General features: G+C 43.5%; 1 protein-coding gene across 5 annotated transcripts in view; it reads left to right on the top strand.

Annotated features, from left to right (window-relative positions):
• Positions 1-21,457, top strand: part of ptprea (protein tyrosine phosphatase receptor type Ea) — a 320,826-nt gene that overhangs the window by 117,806 nt on the left and 181,563 nt on the right. The window lies entirely within an intron of this gene.

Raw genomic sequence — 21,457 nt, 5'->3', positions numbered from 1 at the left:
TAATTGTTTTGAATTATTTCTTGTCTTATTTAATGAAGGTTGTAATAGAATTAGCCTACATTTGGCTTAAGCTGGATGAGACAGAGACATAATTTTATAGCCATTTGTTAAACAGCCGACAGGGAACGTAATTAACCGTTCCGGGAACGAAATTTTTTTGTTCTAACCGGTTCGGGAACTTCTATTTAATGGTGGAACCCAAAACCGGAAACGTTAAAATTCCGTTTCTGTTCAGAACGAACCAATAGGAAAAAAATTCTGGTTCAAAGCCCTGGCATTTACCCATCCGGAGACAAAGAAGTTATCGACTTCCATGGACTTATAAGCCTTCATCTGAGATTTGTTGATCCATGAAGTCTGCCAAACCAGATAGAACCCCATATCTGGGTACTCAGTGGTCAGTAAAAGCGTCTTATCTTCAGAAAAGTCTGACTTTTTAAAATAATATGGGTCAAAACCCACACATATCTATCTTCTCTTTGTATCGTATCTTCGCTCGAGTGTTCAAATCGTAGTAATCCTGAGAAAATTCAGCATTGTTTACAGACACGCTTTCAGCGGCCGCTATCCTAGTTGCTTTGTATATCCACCATCATGGCAGACGCTCATGACGTAGCACATTTTGATCACGTGGTTGCAAGTCATCTATGCCTGTTCGCATTATTTCCCTCTTCTTTTTCCTTTCCTTCTACTCCTGCTCTTCTTCTTGAACCCAGGGACTCAACTATCAGTAAACATCATTTATCTGAATTCTTCTCATCTACATCAGCTGTCTGGCGCTGCTCTTCCAAAGCCTCTTCGGATTAATAACCCTCACTTTGGCCTCATCAAATACCCTCCTGATTAAATGCTTAGCATCTCCAGGAAGTGGATTCATCAGCGAAGCATTTTCAGCATTTGAATTAGCAAATATAAATAAAATGGAAGAATCAGCAGAATAATTAAGGAAGGGTATCTCGTGTAATATTCTCAGTGGTGATATAATATCAACAACTTATGACACTTTGACAAAACATATTAAATTACTGAGACTTTATTTGAATGAATTATTCAGATTCATAGGGGTGAATATTAGTATATTATTCTATCCACATTCACTGGATATGAGCAATCACGCACTCTGGTTGGCGACTCTACTACTAGGATATCAGCTCATATACCATGAGTAGAGAAAAACAAAATGGCGGCGCGTGTTGCTGAACCAACTGAGGATGAAATAAAAATTCTACATGAAAACCAAACCCCAAAATGTGTTAAGTATTTAAAAGAAACAGAAATAGCTAAACGAATACGTATAGATTTTTGGGGGGTTTTCCTCCCCCAATATCTCCTGTTCCACACTTCAACCCAGTCGGTGGTGGTAATGCACCTTTGAGTTAGTTTGCCAACCGCAAAAAAACCCCCCAAAAAACCTCTCAAGTAGAAGAAGAAGAAAACCCTCCAAAAATACAACAACAAAAAACAAGCAGCAACAAAATATGGAATGAAAGTATTTCTTGGTAAGAACGTATATGTTTTTTTTATTTTTCAAGAATGATTATTATCGCATTTTCCACAAATTGCTCCTGTCATTTCGCTGGTTTGTTTACATTGTAAGCGGAAATGATTTTGTTGGACGTTTTGTATAAAGTTTTTATTTAGCGAATTTGAAAAAAATAAAAATAAAAATGCTGTTTCTCAAAATCCAGTGAATGCGGAGAGAATAAAACAGTTATTCTACTCAATCTTGTTATACATGGATTATAGCCAACTCGGTGCTACGCGCCTCATCGGTTATCAGTTCATGTACGACTTGATTTAGTGGAATAACTGTTAAATGGTATGGGCTTATGGAGATAAAAATTGTGTGCAGTACATGTCTGTTAGATATGGTACATCATGTGGTTGATGCTATGCTAGGGCACATCATCAGTGATGTTACCTGGGGTCACAGGGTGTTTTGGGTCTTTCACACATCATACACCCTCGCCCAGGCGACCCGACCGAGGCTGATCAGACCCCAGCCTGTGCCCTAGCAGCAACCCACGGATCTGCCTTCTTGAGCCAGAGCCATCTTGACGCCTGCGTCTATGGTGGTAGCAGTGGCTCTCCTCCGTCTCTCTCCTGTTATGCCAAGTGCTGTGTATGCTCTGCAGAGTGACTGGCCTGCAAAGCCACGACACCCAACTGCCACAGGCCAACACTTGGCTCTCCAGCCTCTGTTTTGCATTATGGCTAGAGCTATAGAGCTTGGCTAGAGGTGAAGTTCTTGGACCAGCGCAAGACAGATGAAAGCGAAAGCATTTGCCAAGAATGTTTTCATTAATCAACCATAATATTATGGAGATGTACATTATGTGCAGTATACGGTATAAATACTTACGGGCAGAATTTGATCTGTAGTGCACAGATTCTACCAAGGCAAGTCTCCAGGCTTCTTTGTGTTGCACAACACCGCATAAATATACCACATCTGATCTGATGTCAAACCAGGACAGTATCAGCTCTGATACCAATACTTATTCCTGTATTGGTGCATTAATAAAACATATTGCTGTGTTTTGAAATCTGATCCCAAAGGGGAAATAACATGTATCAGAAGATTACATTTGGCTGAAAAGATACATGGTGTTGGATGATAAAGTCTAGAGTTTGTGGACAATCAGCCATCATGTGGTGGCAGTACAATGCATAAAATCACACAGATAGATACACATCACGAGCTTCAGTTAATATTCACATCAAACATCATAATGGGGCGGCACGGTGGTGTAGTGGTTAGCGCTGTCGCCTCACAGCAAGAAGGTCTGGGTTCGAGCCCCGTGGCCAGCAAGGGCCTTTCTGTGTGGAGTTTGCATGTTCTCCCCGTGTCCGCGTGGGTTTCCTCCGGGTGCTCCGGTTTCCCCCACAGTCCAAAGACATGCAGGTTAGGTTAACTGGCGACTCTAAATTGACCGTAGGTGTGAATGTGAGTATGACTGGTTGTCTGTGTCTATGTGTCAGCCCTGTGATGACCTGGCGACTTGTCCAGGGTGTACCCCGCCTTTCACCCGTAGTCAGCTGGGATAGGCTCCAGCTTGCCTGCGACCATGTAGAACAGGATAAAGCGGCTAGAGATGATGAGATGAGATGAACATCAGTATGGGGAAAAATCGCAGTGATGGTGACTGTGGCATCGTTATTGGTGTCAGACTGTTTTTTTTTTTTCCCTTCAAACCAGCCAGTCAGCATCAGTTGATTCCTAGTTGATAAGAGGTCGGAGGAGAATGACCAGATTGGTCCGAGCTTACATGGAGGTTATGGTGACTCAAATAACCACTCTTTACAAACATCCATTATCTGTAACCGCTTATCCTGTACAGGGTCGCAGGCAAGCTGGAGCCTATCCCAGCTGACTATGGGTGAGAGGCGGGGTACACCCTGGACAAGTCGCCAGATCATCACAGGGCTGACACACAGAGACAAACAACCATTCACACTCACATTCAATTTAGAGCCGCCAATTAACCTAACCTGCATGTCTTTGGACTGTGTTAGAAACCGGAGCACCTGGAAAAAAACAAACACGGGGAGAACATGCAAACTCCACACAGAAAGGCCTCCATCGGGCACTGGGCTCGAACCCAGAACCTTCTTGCTGTGAGGTGACAGTGCTAACCACTACACCACCGTGCCGCCCATCTTTACGAACATAGTGAGCAAAAACACACACCTTATTCCATTTCTTTCATCCAAGAACAGGAATCTGAAGCTACATCGGGCACTTGCTCCCTGAAATTAGACAGGTGTCGATAGGAAAAAGATCAGGAGACCTTTCATAGCTATTTTGAAGGATTTTTTTTCTATATTGATATGATAGATATTGATAAGTAGCCTGGTCCCCATCTGGCAACATGCAGTTGATTTGGATGCTAAAACCTTTTCTTTTTTCTTTTTGTAAACCCTGTTGCATTTATTCTCCACTTTTGTATTAACCCTTTTGGGAATGTTGGATAGAAACACATCACAGCCTAATTTTCATAATTTGGCTCCACTTGTGTTGGTGTTTGCGAGCAAAATCCAACACATATAATGATACGTCCTGTATTACATACTGCGATCATGTATTAAAGTACACGGTATTTTTGTTATAATAATGTCCACCTTGAGTGAATAATAGGTTTTGGATGATAAAAGTGTGTATGGTTGGTGGTGCCTGCTCCTGCTCCTGCACCTGAGTGTCTGGAACATTTGTCTTCACAAGAGTTTCATCTTCTCTGATAAAAGCTGCCACAATTCTCTAATCTCATAGACAGAACCCTGGAGCTACGGAGCATTAACTTTTCCCTGGGATGCTCAGGTGATGTATGCTGTCATGTGTTAAGGAATAGGAGTGATACAGAGTGTGTATGTGCTTGTGCTGTTCTACAGAAAAGACTCTCCGGTGGCATGTGTGTAGCTATTTTTAACCTCATAGTAAAAAAAAAAAAGAAATATAATAATAATAATAATAATAATAAAAATAGGCCCTGTGATGACCTGGCGACTTGTCCAGGGTGTACCCTGCCTTTCGCCCGTAGTCAGCTGGGATAGGCTCCAGCTTGCCTGCGACCCTGTAGAGGGATAAAGCGGCTACAGATAATGAGATCAGATGAGATAATAAAAATATATGAATAATATATATATATATATATATATATATACACCGAGTGCAGAATTATTAGGCAAGTGAGTATTTTGACCACAACATCCTTTTAATGCATGTTGTCCCACTCCAAGCTGTTTAGGCTTGAAAGCCTACTACCAATTAAGTATATCAGGTGCTGTGCATCTGTGTAATGAGAGGGGGTGTGATCTAATGACATCAACACCCTATATCAGGTGTGCATAATTATTAGGCAACCTCTTTTCCTCTGGCAAAATGGGTCAGAAGAGAGATCTGACAGACTTTGAAAAGTCTAAAATTGTGAGATGTCTTGCAGACGGATGCAGCACTCTTGAAATTGCGAAGATGTTGAAACGTGATCACCGAACAATCAAGCGTTTCATTGCAAATAGTCAACAGGGTCGAAAGAAGCGTGTGGGGAAAAAAAAGGCGCAAAATAACTGCACATGATCTGCAGAAAATCAAGCGTGAAGCTAACAAGCAGCCATTAGCATCCAGTTCTGCCATATTCCAGAGTTGCAACATTCCTGGAGTGTCAAAGAGTACAAGGTGTGCAATACTGAGGGACATGGCCAAGGTAAGGAAGGCTGAAAAACAACCACCACTGAGTAAGGCACACAAGATAAAACGTCAAGACTGGGCCAAGAAATATCTTAAGACTGATTTTTCTAAGGTGCTGTGGTCTGATGAGATGAGAGTGACTCTTGATGGGCCAGATGGATGGGCCTGTGGCTGGATCAGTAATGGGCACAGAGCTCCACTCCGACTCGGACGCCAGCAAGGTGGAGGTGGAGTACTGCTATGGGCTGGTATCATCAAAGACGAGCTTGTTGGACCTTTTCGAGTTGAGGATGGACTCAAACTCAACTCCCAGACCTACTGCCAGTTCCTGGAAGAAACCTTCTTCAAGCAGTGGTATAGGAAAAAGTCAGCATCTTTCAAGAAGAACATGATTTTCATGCAGGATAACGCTCCATCTCATGCATCCAAATACTCCACTGTGTGGCTAGCCAGTAAAGGTCTGAAAGGTGAAAAAATAATGACATGGCCCCCTTGTTCACCTGACCTAAACCCCATAGAGAACCTGTGGTCCATTATAAAACGTGAGGTCTACAAAGAGGGAAAACAGTACACCTCTCTGAACAGCGTCTGGGAGGCCGTGGTTGCTGCTGCACACAATGTTGGTCGTGAACAGATAAAGAAATTGACAGAATCTATGGATGGAAGGCTTTTGAGTGTCCTCATGAAGAAGGGTGGCTATATTGGTCACTGATTTGTTTTTGTTTTGTGTTTGAATGTCAGATATGTTTATTTGCAAATCTGGAGTTGTCATATCAGTGTACCTGGTGAAAATAAATAAGTGAAATGCCTACACATTTGGTTTTTATTAAGTTGCCTAATAATTCTGCACAGTGAAAGTTACCTGAACACATACATATTCTCCTAAAATGGCCAAAACTAAAAACACCCCACTCTAACTTCCATACATATTCAGCTTTGATATTTATGAGTCTTTTTGTTTGATTGAGAACATAGTTGTTGTTCAATAATAAAACTAATCCTCAAAAATACAACTTGCCTAATAATTCTGCACTCCGTGTATATATAAATATGATATTGCACAGTTGTGCAAAGACATGAAGGTTATCTTCAAGTGGTGAATGTAAATATCACGAGTGAGTGAAGTGAAATATTTTTCAACATGAGAAACTTTATATCTTCACGCCACCATGTAATGTTCTTTATATCATATAGACACATCTACAAAAAAAAAAGCAAATTACTCCAAAGAATTTTAATTTTGAACCCGCTTTCTACTTTGACAACGCGCGAACGGTCAGCGGGAAAACACTGGGAGTGACATCATTAGAGTGAAATATCAGGTATTATTATACATACAGGACACTTTTTTCGATGGAATAAAAACAGGTGTTCTATTCCCTTCTAGCGGGTTTCATTCATTTGGTTTGATAGCATGATAGCAACATTGTTAGCATATCGCTTATCCTACGTGTATTACGTCACTCTACCAAAAGGAGAACGAGTGTTGAATATGGTTTACGGTATTGCACGGTAGTCAAGACAGCGTGACGTCACACGTCAGAGACGTAAAACTTCCGCGCTAGCAAGTGACTGGGACAATTTGTAAACGAACATGGCCGCCAGGCTTGCTTTGTTAAATACGGAAGATTTTGAGAGAATTTTGAAAGAAAAAGATGCGTTGAACACCCAAAAGGAATATGTATAATAATAATAACTAGACAGGGACACTCTAACGAGTGCAAACCCCGCCTTTTCCCTATTAAAATACATTGGGCGAAAATTTCGAAGTTCTGCCATGACCTTGACCTTTGACCTTTGACCTCCAAAATTTAATGGTTTCCTTCCTAGGTGATTGGCAACACATGCACAAAATTTGGTCCAAATCGATCCATTGGTTCTTGAGATATCTTGCAGACACACAGACAGACAGACAGACAGATACACACACACACAGACTGACGCAGGTGAAAATAATAACCCCTCCGACTACTGTCGGCGGGGTTAATAATAATAATATTGGCTGTTTTATTCGTGGTATATCAGATATATTCCATTCAGCTACTCGTCTTCGACTCGTTCAATATCATGCTAACTGAATGGAATATATCTGATATACAATGAAAAAAGCCAGCCAATATTATTTAAATATGTCACTCAGATACGTGATGCATTTCATACAGGGTATGAAAAATGCAAGTTTTTCAACACGAGAAGATAAACTTCACACCTTCAAGCCAATGTGTGACTTTCTTTTTATTATATTGACACATTCAGAAATACAAAGTACCCAAATTTATCAAAACAATTCACTGATTTCCTGACGAGTGAAGATATTGGAAAATATATGTTACTCAGTGTCCTGGATGTAGTTTGTATGAAAAATACAAGTGGTGTATTTCCCAGGAAAACACTCGTGTCCATATATACACACTACCGTTCAAAAGTTTGGGGTCACCCAGACAATTTTGTGTTTTCCATGAAAAGTCACACTTTTATTTACCACCATAAGTTGTAAAATGAATAGAAAATATAGTCAAGACATTTTTCTGGCCATTTTGAGCATTTAATCGACCCCACAAATGTGATGCTCCAGAAACTCAATCTGCTCAAAGGAAGGTCAGTTTTATAGCTTCTCTAAAGAGCTCAACTGTTTTCAGCTGTGCTAACATGATTGTACAAGGGTTTTCTAATCATCCATTAGCCTTCTGAGGCAATGAGCAAACACATTGTACCATTAGAACACTGGAGTGAGAGTTGCTGGAAATGGGCCTCTATACACCTATGGAGATATTGCACCAAAAACCAGACATTTGCAGCTAGAATAGTCATTTAGCACATTAGCAATGTATAGAGTGGATTTCTGATTAGTTTAAAGTGATCTTCATTGAAAAGAACAGTGCTTTTCTTTCAAAAATAAGGACATTTCAAAGTGACCCCAAACTTTTGAACGGTAGTGTGCATATATATATATATATATATATATATATATATATATATATATGAGAGAGAGAGAGGATTGTCCTGAACAGAACACAGGGTGTAGAATGCTGCTGATTTATGAGCTGCTGTTATTTTTTTTCTGTCCTGTCAGTAGGAGATTCAGATCCTGTTCTGGTTCTCTTTCCTTAAGCTACAACAAATTAAACCCATTGTTCAAAATGTCAGCTGGTACAGAGTTCAGAAGTACTGCATAGCTACTTTTGTCCTAATCAGGTGTCAGGGTCGTCATGCAAATACCTATACTTCAGGCTTTGAGGAACCCGAATCCAAGAAAAAAAAATCATATGAAAAGCACCGTAAACACCAGACCTGGGACTTGGGACACTTATCAGATATCCTCAGAAGTGCACACTTTCAGCTTTCTGACTCAGAAGCGGGCATGGGCACAGTGGACCAGGTGCAGGCGCCTGCCACAATACCCACCTTTCTTCTGCTCAGGACTATTTGAGTGTGTGAGTTCACTCAGGGTCCAGCTGAGGGAGAAAAGACAGCGGAAGAGAGGAAGTGAGTGATAAAGCTGAAAGTTCAGCCAAAGCACTCTGATAGAGACACCGGACAAATTAGGGAAGTCCCTGCCGTGAATGCGGGTGTTGACTGATGGTGGACTGCTTGGTTCTTATTGGAAGATGATGTATCAAGAAACAAGGTTATTTCCCATTCTTTTGTAATCACTGATTATGTGGGTTGTAGTTACAAGAGCAATATCTGGTGTAACATGTCCTTAATAAATGTGAAAATATATTAAATTCAGAGATATAGTGAATTCTGGAGACAGTGGGATATTTATTAAAATACATATGTTAGATCAGAATGAGTATTAGATTCAGCGGCGGCGGCTGTTCATCGCTAGCAACGATGACTGCTTCATTAGGATGCACAGAAATGCAGACGGGCCGCGAGGCCTGCACCAGGGTGACAGAGTCACCTACAGCAGGGCCACGAATGGCCCAGCCGAGCTTCCACGTAATATCTGGTCTCGTGAGTTCTCGCATACTATTCTCCTCTCCTTGCACAGTAAGGTAAAACCAACAATGTTGTGCCCCCATCATGTTGTCTTTCTGGACTACCAGACCTGATGCCAACCAAGTGGTGCACAAAAGTGCCACAGATCTGAATGGTATGGAAGTTGTCCCGCAGTGACAACTGACTTGCCGAGTGATGCTATCTTTTGGCCATTTGAGTGGCCCTTCTGCATGCCATCAGGTGGAGTGCCATTGACCCTGTTGGGTTCAACTGCCACACTGCACCGAAAAGTGCCCTGCTGCCAGCACCTTATTGGTGATGTACTATTTAACCCATAGCTGGAACCCAGGCAGGTGCTACCACTCCGGATCAGAGCGGACCTGGGAACAATGGTGATTAAGGGGTAACTCCAGTTTCCCCAATACTCAAGTCCTCCTGGACTAGTCTCTCTCTCTCATTATCTGTAGCCGCTTTATCCTGTTCTACAGGGTCGCAGGCAAGCTGTAGCCTATCCCAGCTGACTACGGGTGAGAGGCAGGGTACACCCTGGACAAGTCACCAGGTCATCACAGGGCTGACACATAGACACAGACAACCATTCACACTCACATTCACACCTACAGTCAATTTAGAGTCACCAGTTAACCTAACCTGCATGTCTTTGGACTGTGGAGGAAACTGGAGCACCCAGAGGAAACCGGGTAAGAACATGCAAACTCCGCACAAAAAGGCCCTCGCCGGCCACGGGGCTCGAACCCGGACCTTCTTGCTGTGAGGCGACAGCGCTAACCACTACACCACCGTGCCCCCCCCCCAGGACTAGTATTAGATTACATTAGTAGTGACAAATAACAAAACAATACTGTATTGAGGACAATATATACAGGGAGTGCAGAATTATTAGGCAAATGAGTATGTTGACCACATTACCCTCTCTATGCATGTTGGCCTACTCCAAGCTGCATAGGCTTGAAAGCCTCCTACCAATTAAGCATACCAGGTGATGTGCATCTCTGTAATGAAAAGGGGTGTGGTCTAATGACATCAACACCCTATATCAGGTGTGCAAAATTATTAGGCAACTTCCTTTCCTTTGGCAAAATGAGTCAGAAGAGGGATTTGACGGACTCAGAAAAGTCAAAAATAGTGACATATATTGCAAAGGGATGGAGCACTCTTAAAATTGCCCAGCTTTTGAAGCGTGACCATCGAACAATCAAGCGCTTCATTCAAAATAGTCAACAGGGTCGCAAGAAGCGCGTTGAAAAAAAAAGGCGCAAACTAACTGCCCGTGAACTGAGGAAAGTCAAGCGTGAAGCTGCCAAGATGCCACTCGCCACCAGTTTTGCCATATTTCAGAGCTGCAACATCACTGGAATGTCAAAAAGCACAAGGTGTGCAATACTCAGGGACACGGCCAAGGTAACAAAGGCTGAAAAACGACCACCACTGAACAAGACACACAAGATGAAACGTCAAGACTGGGCCAAGAAGTATCACAAGACTGATTTTTCTAAGGTCTTATGGACAGATGAAATGAGAGTGAGTCTTGATGGGCCAGATGGATGGGCTCGTGGCTGGATCAGCAAAGGGCAGAGAGCTCCAGTCCGACTCAGACGCCAGCAAGGTGGAGGTGGGGTACTGGTATGGGCTGGTATCATCAAAGATGAGCTTGTGGGACCTTTTCGGGTTGAGGATGGCGTCAAGCTCAACTCCCAGTCCTATTGTCAGTTTTTGGAAGACACCTTCTTCAAGCAGTAGTACAGGAAGAAGTCAGCATCCTTCAAGAAAAACATGATTTTCATGCAGGACAATGCTCCATCACACGCATCCAAGTACTCCACAGCATGGCTGGCCAGAAAGGGTCTAAAGGAAGAAAGATTAATGACGTGGCCTCCTTGTTCACCTGATCTGAACCCCATAGAAAACCTGTGGTCCCTCATCAAATGTGAGATCTACAAGGAGGGGAAACAGTACACATCTCTGAACAGTGTCTGGGAGGCTGTGGTTGCTGCTGCATGCAATGTTGATCGCAAACAGATCAAAACACTGACCGAATCCATGGATGGCAGGCTTTTGAGTGTCCTTGTAAAGAAAGGCGGCTATATTAGTCACTGATTTTTTTTTGTTTTGTTTTGTTTTTGAATGCCAGCAATGTATATTAGTGAATGTTGAGTTGTTATATTGGTTTCCCTGGTGAAAATAAATGAGTGAAATGGGTATATGTTTGTTTTTTGTTAAGTTGCCTAATAATTATGCACAGTTATAGTCACCTGCACACACAGATATCCTCCTAAGATAGCTAAAACTAAGAAAGCCCTACTCCAACTTCCAAAAATACTCAGCTTTGATATTTATGAGTCTTTTGGGTTCATCAAGAACATAGTTGTTTTTCAATAATGAAACTAATCCTCAAAAATACAACTTGCCTAATAATTCTGCACTCCCTGTACACTCACCCACCATTTTAGTCGGAACTCCTGCACACCTGATCGTTCATAAAATTTTCCAATCAGCCAATCATGTTGCAGCAGTGCAATGCAGATACAGGTCAAGTGCTTCAGTAAATGTTCACATCAAACATCACAATAAGGAAAACCTGATCTCAGGGGTTTTGCTGGTTCCAGACTGCAGGTTTGTATTTTTCAGAAATTGCTGATGTCCTTGGATTTTCACACTCAACCGCTTACAGAATTTACAGAGAATGTGTGAAAAAACCCCCAAAAACATCCAGTGAGCGGCAGTTCTGTGGGAGAAAATGGCTTGCAGATGACAGAAGTGAGAAGACCAGAACATCAGGGACGTAATAGCTCATCTGGTCTGCCATCAAAACAACCATGACGACCAAAACACCAAACAGAACTGAAATGTGACAATATGAGAGAGGACGAACCTCTATGACAAATTATTGACAACAGGAAAATCAACAAAGGACTCATTTTGTTCCCCAAGGGAAGATCAACCCAAAACATCAATCAGAACTGAATTCGCATGATAAATGAGAAAGGAGATACAACTCTAGTCAGAAGAACATTTGTTAAGTTGACCTAATGATTAATTTGTTGGCAAAAAATTGACAACACAATGACCAAGTTTTATGCAAAAAGGCCTAGTTCTTTCAAACAAAACAATCAGAACTGAAATCTATTGAGGTTTTTCACCCACGTGACCAAGTCATGTGATGCATCGTTAGGCTGCCATTTTAGACGTCACGGCTCGAATCAGTTTGAATGCGAGGAAGGCGACAAACGAAAAACATAAAAGAAAAAGGAGCGAGATGCAGAAAACACCTTCACTATCCAGCAACGTAGGGCATTTACAGGGCGAGCAGAGGGAGAGGTATTTGCAAAAATTGAGGTTAGCAGGCTTAGAGAACGACGTTTACTTGCTTCCACCAGGATTGTTCACTGACGTACGGAGGTACACGAAGCCCTCGTCTTTACCTGACTTCAGCCCACATGATCTGTATACCTATGTCGTTAAAAACCCATCGCCATACACAGGTATTGATCTGAAAGCGTATAAGAGTTTGGATGCCTACAAATATTTTGTGTCAGGCTGGGTAACATGCCTACATCAGTGGGTCGTCCCTGGAGCTGGTGGTTGCCATCTTATTACAGCTAAGGTTTGTTCACATTTTCATTTACTTTCGGTCCTCAGGATAAACAAAATGTTATTAAATGTCATTGAAATAACTTCTTAGTCTGTTGAGACATGGCCCGTTATAAATTTGCTGTTACCAGGCAATGACCAAGAACTGTATTATTAGGGTCGGTGTCTGTGTTGTAGCAGTGTACTAGCAGCTAGCTGTTAGCACTAGCTAATGTCAACAACATAGTAGCTAGTATGTTACTGTAGCAATGTTTACGTTCAGTCATTTGGATGACTGTTAAAACCTTTCAGTCTCAAGTTTTTCCTTTACTGTATTTACTAGTTTACTGTAATTATGATCCGGCAGCTATTTACACCGAATCCAGTGTAAATAGCTGCCGGAGCGCGCTCCGGCTTGCTCCCCCTCAAATTAAGCAGCATGCTTCGGCTTGCTCCCGGAGCACTCCGGGAGCAAGCCGGAGCACACTGCTTAATTTGAAGGGGAGCAAGCCGGAACACGCTCCGGAACCTCGGCCGGAGCACTCCGGGAGCAAGCCGGAGCACGCTGCTTAATTTGAGGGGGAGCAAGCTGGAACACGCTCCGGAACCTCGGCCGGAGCACTCCAGGAGCAAGCCGGAGCACACTGCTTAATTTGAGGGGGAGCAAGCCGGAACACGCTCCGGAACCTCGGCCGGAGCACTCCGGGAGCAAGCCAGAGCACGCTGCTTAATTTGAGGGGGAGCAAGCCGGAACACGCTCCGGAACCTCGGCCGGAGCACTCCGGGAGCAAGCCGGAGCACGCTGCTTAATTTGAGGGGGAGCAAGCCGGAACACGCTCCGGAACCTTGGCCGGAGCACTCCGGGAGCAAGCCGGAACACGCTGCTTAATTTGAGGGGGAGCAAGCCGGAACACGCTCCGGAACCTCGGCCGGAGCACTCCGGGAGCAAGCCGGAGCACGCTGCTTAATTTGAGGGGGAGCAAGCCGGAACACGCTCCGGAACCTCGGCCGGAGCACTCCGGGAGCAAGCCGGAGCACGCTGCTTAATTTGAGGGGGAGCAAGCCGGAACACGCTCCGGAACCTCGGCCGGAGCACTCCGGGAGCAAGCTGGAGCACGCTGCTTAATTTGAGGGGGAGCAAGCCGGAACACGCTCCGGAACCTCGGCCGGAGCACTCCGGGAGCAAGCTGGAGCACGCTGCTTAATTTGAGGGGGAGCAAGCCGGAACACGCTCCGGAACCTCGGCCGGAGCACTCCGGGAGCAAGCCGGAGCACGCTGCTTAATTTGAGGGGGAGCAAGCCGGAACACGCTCCGGAACCTCGGCCGGAGCACTCCGGGAGCAAGCCGGAGCACGCTGCTTAATTTGAGGGGGAGCAAGCCGGAACACGCTCCGGAACCTCGGCCGGAGCACTCCGGGAGCAAGCCGGAGCACGCTGCTTAATTTGAGGGGGAGCAAGCCGGAACACGCTCCGGAACCTCGGCCGGAGCACTCCGGGAGCAAGCCGGAGCACGCTGCTTAATTTGAGGGGGAGCAAGCCGGAACACGCTCCGGAACCTCGGCCGGAGCACTCCGGGAGCAAGCCGGAGCACGCTGCTTAATTTGAGGGGGAGCAAGCCGGAACACGCTCCGGAACCTCGGCCGGAGCACTCCGGGAGCAAGCCGGAGCACGCTGCTTAATTTGAGGGGGAGCAAGCCGGAACACGCTCCGGAACCTCGGCCGGAGCACTCCGGGAGCAAGCCGGAGCACGCTGCTTAATTTGAGGGGGAGCAAGCCGGAACACGCTCCGGAACCTCGGCCGGAGCACTCCGGGAGCAAGCCGGAGCACGCTGCTTAATTTGAGGGGGAGCAAGCCGGAACACGCTCCGGAACCTCGGCCGGAGCACTCCGGGAGCAAGCCGGAGCACGCTGCTTAATTTGAGGGGGAGCAAGCCGGAACACACTCCGGAACCTCGGCTGGAGCACTCTGGGAGCAAGCCGGCGCGTGCTGCTTAATTTGAGGGGGAGCAAGCCGGAGCGCGCTGCTTAATTTGAGGGGGAGCAAGCCGGAGCGCGCTCTGGCAGCTATTTACACTGGATCCGGTGTAAATAGCTGCCGGATTATAATTACAGTAAACTAGTAAATACAGTAAAGGAAAAACTTGAGACTGAAAGGTTTAAACAGTCAGCCAAATGACTGAACGTAAACATTGCTACAGTAACATACTAGCTACTATGTTGTTGACATTAGCTAGCTTGACCTTCAAAATGGCGGATACCGGGGCGTCACGTGACCCTGTGACGTCAGGTGAAATACCTCAATTGAGAACTGAGGGAGGAGGTACAATTTAACTGAAAATAAAGTTGTAAACAGATAGTTTACAACAAAAAAAAATCAACAAACAAATGACCAAGTTTTGTTCCCCGACAGAAGATCTACCCAAAACATGGATCAGAACTGAAATCGGATGAGAACTGTGAGAGGAGATAGAATTCTAATGAGAAGTCCCAAAACTCGTTAAGGTGACCTAATTAGCCGTTCATTAGCAAAAATTTGACAACACAATGACCAAATGTTGTACAGAATGACCAGTTCTTTCCAACAAAACAATCAGAACTGAAAGCCATTGAGAACTGAGGAAGGAGATATGATTTAACTGAAAATTAAAACAAGGGGGTGTCGTGGCTCGGGTGGATGGGGCGCCGTGCCGTGGGTCTGGGGACCCGGGTTCGGTTCCGGCCCGGGGTCGTTTCCCGGTCCCTCCCTGTCTCTCTCTCCTGCTCGTTTCCTGTCTCTACACTGTCCTATCCAATAATAAAAAAAAAAAGGTGAAAAAAGCCCCCCCAAAAAAATTAAAAAAAAATTGTAAACAAGTTGTTTACTACAGGAAAATCAACAAACAAATGGCAACATTTTGTTCCTCATGGAAAGATCTATCAGAACTGGATTCAGATGAGAAATGAGAGAGGAGATACAATTCTAGTGAGAGGCCTGGAAAATTGGTTAATTTGGCCTAATTAGTAACTCGTTACCAAAAAAAAAAAATTGACAAAACAACGACCAAGTTTTGTGTGGAGTGATGAGTTCTTTCAAACAAAACAATCAGAATGGAAATCTGTGGAGAACTGACGGAGATACGATTTAACCGAATTGTGGACGACAGACGCCATGGCAATAACTCATCAGCTTTATGGGTTTAAGGAAGTCTATGGTAACTTAAGTAACCACTCCTTACAACTGTGGTGAGTAGCAAAGCGTCTCAGAATGCAGAATGAGCCAAACCTTGGTGCAGCAGAAGACTACATCTGATTCCTTGATTTCACAGGACAACAATATCAGTAACATCAGATGAAGCTGCTTCCGATCAGAGTTTGTAATGGATATACGGTAAAAAGCTCATGAATATCAATATCTCAGAAAGGTATACAGTACTGTAATTTATAATATCAATATCATGATCAACTATCATCATATTACCAATTCGAGATTGAGTAGCATTTTTGTATTGTTACACGGGTTGAAATATTTAAACATTCAGCTTTTTGGTGGACCTGCCTTGTTTAATTTGTCTTTGTTTTTTAAACCATACATTATTATTACACTAGCAGGTTACCCGGACGTTGCCTGGGTTGGGGGGTGAAGCTCAGATGTAATTTTTTTAGTATATGATATACAATATGTTAACCCAAGACAAACAAAAATCCAAACATCCACCACACAGGGGCCCACCAGGGACCCCCTGGGGCCCAAATATGGAATTTCTGAGTTCTGCCAAATTGTGGCTCTCTCCTGTACCTACATGCAAAGTTTAGTGAGGATCTGTCACAAGTTTGTCTTGATAAACACTGCAAAAAATTGTATCTTAGCAAGTGAAAATATCTTGAAAATAGTTGAAATGATCTAAAATTTCCTATTAGAAGAGTACAAGACACCAATTCTGAGATTATTAAACCTAGTTCTAGATCCCAACCAACTTATTCTAAGATGTCTTATCAAGTAAAAATATCTGTCCATGCAGCAAGATAATTTCACCAATATTAAGTAACTTTGTCCTCAAATTCAGTTTTCAATTTTTTGCAGTGAATGTAACGTGAAAGGCATTGAGGGAGGAAGTGGGTGGGTGTTGTTCCCCCCCCCCAGGGACCTCCTTGGGGCCCGTACATGAATTTTGTTTATATCTGCAAAATTCCGGATCATCCTCCGACCTACTTGCCAAATTTGGTGAAAATCCGTCGAGAAATGGCAACGTTAGCTCAAGACAAACAAACAAACTTTGCCACTTATTATATAGATTACATTATATTATGACCGCGAGTTGGCCTAATGGTTAGCGTGTCCGCCTCTCGATTGGGAGAGCGTGAGTTCTACTCGTGGTCGGGTCATACCAAAAAACATCATAAAAATGGTACCTACTGCCGTCTGGCAAGGCACGCTGTAATACAGATGTGAGTGGGGAGTCAAACTCTCGCGGTTACCAGAGGACACGCCCCCTGCTGTAACCCTAACTATGTAATAGGCGAGAGGTTGAGGGCTACGGAAACGGAGATCGGCGCCGACCTATGCGCCACATGGCGTGGGAAGGGACTTTGACGTTTTTTGACATTATATTACATTAAATTACAGGCATAGAGTGACGTACAACAAGTGGAAAAGTCCAGTACAAGAAATGGTGAATTTCTAGACAAGAAAGTTCTTGTGCCAATTGAACAAGAGACAGAATAACACTTAGTAATATTCTGTTGAAGTGCTAACAATCAGCAACCAGCCAAAGAAAACAAAACAATTCAACCATACAAACGAGCTGACAAAGTATAACTAAATAGAGAAAAATAAAACTCCAACAGCTAACCCCAGGCCAGACAGAACACAGCCTGGGCTGGTCAAGACCGATACGCAGTGTATTACAGTATGAATCGGCTGTATTATTCATCCATTATCCGTAACCGCTTATCCTGTGCAGGGTCGCGGGCAAGCTAGAGCCAATCCCAGCTGACTACGGGCGAAAGGCGGGGTACACCCTGGACAAGTCGCCAGATCATCACAGGGCTGACACATAGACACAGACAACCATTCACACTCACATTCACACCTACGCTCAATTTAGAGTCACCAGTTAACCTAACCTGCATGTCTTTGGACTGTGGGGGAAACCGGAGCAACCGGAGGAAACCCACACGGACACGGGGAGAACATGCAAACTCCGCACAGAAAGGCCCTCGCCGGCCACGGGGCTCGAACCCGGACCTTCTTGCTGTGAGGCGACAGCGCTAACCACTGTACCGCCCTGTATTATTCATACGATCTGTGATCTGCATTTATTTTTCAACAATACATCTTCATCTCATCTCATCATCTCTAGCCGCTTTATCCTGTTCTACAGGGTCGCAGGCAAGCTGGAGCCTATCCCAGCTGACTACGGGCGAAAGGCGGGGTACACCCTGGACAAGTCGCCAGGTCATCACAGGGCTGACACATAGACACAGACAACCATTCACACTCACATTCACACCTACGCTCAATTTAGAGTCACCAGTTAACCTAACCTGCATGTCTTTGGACTGTGGGGGAAACCGGAGCACCCGGAGGAAACCCACGCGGACACGGGGAGAACATGCAAACTCCGCACAGAAAGGCCCTCGTCGGCTCCTGGGCTCGAACCCGGACCCTCTTGCTTTGAAGAGACAGTGCTAACCACTGTACCGCCCTGTATTATTCATGTGATCTGCATTTATTTTTCAACAATACATCTTAACGATATAAAAAAATAGGACAGCAAAATAAACGAGAGGAAACCAGAATTAAAAAATCATATTAATTAAAAAATAAATAATCTACCAGACGAGAAGAAAACATAGATGTTTTTGATCTCATATAAACACATACATGCCAGATTGACAAAACTGGCACGATAGCTGGTGTATTATTAAAAACCATCCTCTTTGGACAGATTGATTGAAACTGGAGCACAGAAATGAGGTCTTTTTGGACAGAAACATGACATGTGACTGACTCTGATATTTTGAGATGCAGTGAGAAGGCAGGGGGGACCTGGTCTGGTTCAGAGTGTGCTACTTCCTAATCACTCCTCAGGGTTTTGGGTAGAAGCAGTGAAACAGTAATACATGAATAAGCAGAATGATGTCACTCCAGGGTCTCCAGTCTGCCACGTTTCAGCTCCATCCATACATGTCAACCTATATGGAATGTCCGTATTTTATACGGATTTGATTCAATAAACGTAGTATACGGTTGCATAAATAAAGTTATACGGATTCTTTAAAAAAACTTCAATATTTATTTAGAGCTATAATCAGTTCCCACGATGATAAAAGAGCGCATAACATTTACAAACGTACTGTACACTACAGACAGCCAGTAAAGAGTCTTATGAAATCGCGCGTTATCTTGTGGTAGCGAGACTTCGTTCCACTTTTGATCATGCGCACACCGCATTGCGAGAATCCCGCCAACCGGGAAGTCATAGATAAACATAGACGCCGCCTTCTGCGTAGAATCATACGTCATCCTCGCGGCCATATTGGATGGGTCAAAGTGGAGATTCTTCAGCCGTCTCTGGTATAGCGTCTAGACAGTAGCCGAGAATAAAGATGCCTCATTCATGTGCTGCGTTTAACTGTACCAACAGGTTTACCGTCCAAACGAGATCACATGGGATTACCTTTCACAGGTGAGACTGGAAAAATACTTTTCATTGCATTTGGTCATTATAACGTAATTATACGAACAGATTTTCCTGACTTTGTGGCTAATATGAAGTCTCGCGCATAATAGCCGCTCGGTGAAACCTGTCTCCAAACAACGAAGTATTTCCTTCGTAACTACGCTGATAACACTTTGTGTTTTTGTCAAACATTGGAGCTTTGTATTCATTCTGAAGGTTTATTGTTATTAATATTGAATAAAAAGTAACTGGGATATATCATTGTTAATTATCATTCAATTTTTAGGTAAATTATTTTAATTTGCATCTTATACGGATTTTATAAGGGGAATACGGATTTTGGAGGTTGGTTATACAGGTTTGAGTGACCAAAGGTTGACATGTACAGTGGTGCTTGAAAGTTTGTGAACCCTTTAGAATTTTCTATATTTCTACATAAATAGGACCTAAAACATGATCAGATTTTCACACAAGTCCTAAAAGTAGATAAAGAGAACCCAGTTAAACAAATGAGACAAAAATATGATACTTGGTTATTTATTTATTGAGGAAAATTATCCAATATTACATATCTGTGAGTGGCAAAAGTATGTGAACCTCTAGGATTAGCAGTTAATTTGAAGGTGAAATTAGAGTCAGGTGTTTTCAATCAGTGGGATGACAATCAGGTGTGAGTGGGCACCCTGTTTTATTTAAAGAACAGGGATCTATCAAAGTCTGAGCTTCACAACACATGTTTGTAGAAGTGTATCATGGCACGAACAAAGGAGATTTCTGAGGACCTCAGAAAAAGCGTTGTTGATGCTCATCAGGCTGGAAAAGGTTACAAAACCATCTCTAAAGAGTTTGGACTCCACCAATCCACAGTCAGATAGATTGTGTAAAAATGGAGGAAATTCAAGACCATTGTTACCCTCCCCAGGAGTGGTCGACCAACAAAGATCACTCCAAGAGCAAGGTGTGTAATAGTCAGAAAGGTCACAAAGGACCCCAGGGTAACTTCTAAGCAACTGAAGGCCTCTCTCACATTGGTTAATGTTAATGTTTATGAGTCCACCATCAGGAGAACACTGAACAACAATGGTGTGCATGGCAGGGTTGCAAGGAGAAAGCCACTGCTCTCCAAAAAGAACATTGCTGCTCGTCTGCAGTTTGCTAAAGATCACATGGACAATCCAGAAGGCTATTGGAAAAATGTTTTATGGACGGATGAACCAAAATAGAACTTTTTGGTTTAAATGAGAAGCGTTATGGTTGGAGAAAGGAAAACACTGCATTCCAGCATAAGAACCTTATCCCATCTGTGAAACATGGTGGTGGTAGTATCGTGGTTTGGGCCTGTATTGCTTCATCTGGGCCAGGACGGCTTGCCATCATAGATGGAGCAATGAATTCTGAATTATACCAATGAATTCTGAAGGAAAATGTCAGGACATCTGTCCATGAACTGAATCTCAAGAGAAGGTGGGTCATGCAGCAAGACAACGACCCTAAGCACACAAGTCGTTCTACCAAAGAATGGTTAAAGAAGAATAAAGTTAATGTTTTGGAATGGCCAAGTCAAAGTCCTGACCTTAATCCAATGGAAATGTTGTGGAAGGACCTGAAGCGAGCAGTTCATGTGAGGAAACCCACCAACATCCCAGAGTTGAAGCTGTTCTGTACGGAGGAACGGGCTAAAATTCCTCCAAGCCGGTGTGCAGGACTGATCAACAGTTACCGGAAACATTTAGTTGCAGTTATTGCTGCACAAGGGGGTCACACCAGATACTGAAAGCAAAGGTTCACATACTTTTGCCACTCACAGATATGTAATATTGGATCATTTTCCTCAATAAATAAATGACCAAGTATCATATTTTTGTCTCATTTGTTTAACTGGGTTCCCTTTATCTACTTTTAGGACTTGTGTGAAAATCTGATGATGTTTTAGGTCATATTTATGCAGAAATATAGAAAATTCTAAAGGGTTCACAAACTTTCAAGCACCACTGTATGTCCATCCTCCATATAGAGTATGTCTAAATAAACCTGCAGCATAATCAGTCTGAAGATTAAACTAAATGCATTATTC

The sequence above is a fragment of the Neoarius graeffei genome, chromosome 14, assembly GCF_027579695.1.
Source record: "Neoarius graeffei isolate fNeoGra1 chromosome 14, fNeoGra1.pri, whole genome shotgun sequence".
Classification (NCBI taxonomy): Eukaryota; Metazoa; Chordata; class Actinopteri; order Siluriformes; family Ariidae; genus Neoarius; species Neoarius graeffei.
This window is presented reverse-complemented; position numbering and strand designations above follow the sequence as displayed.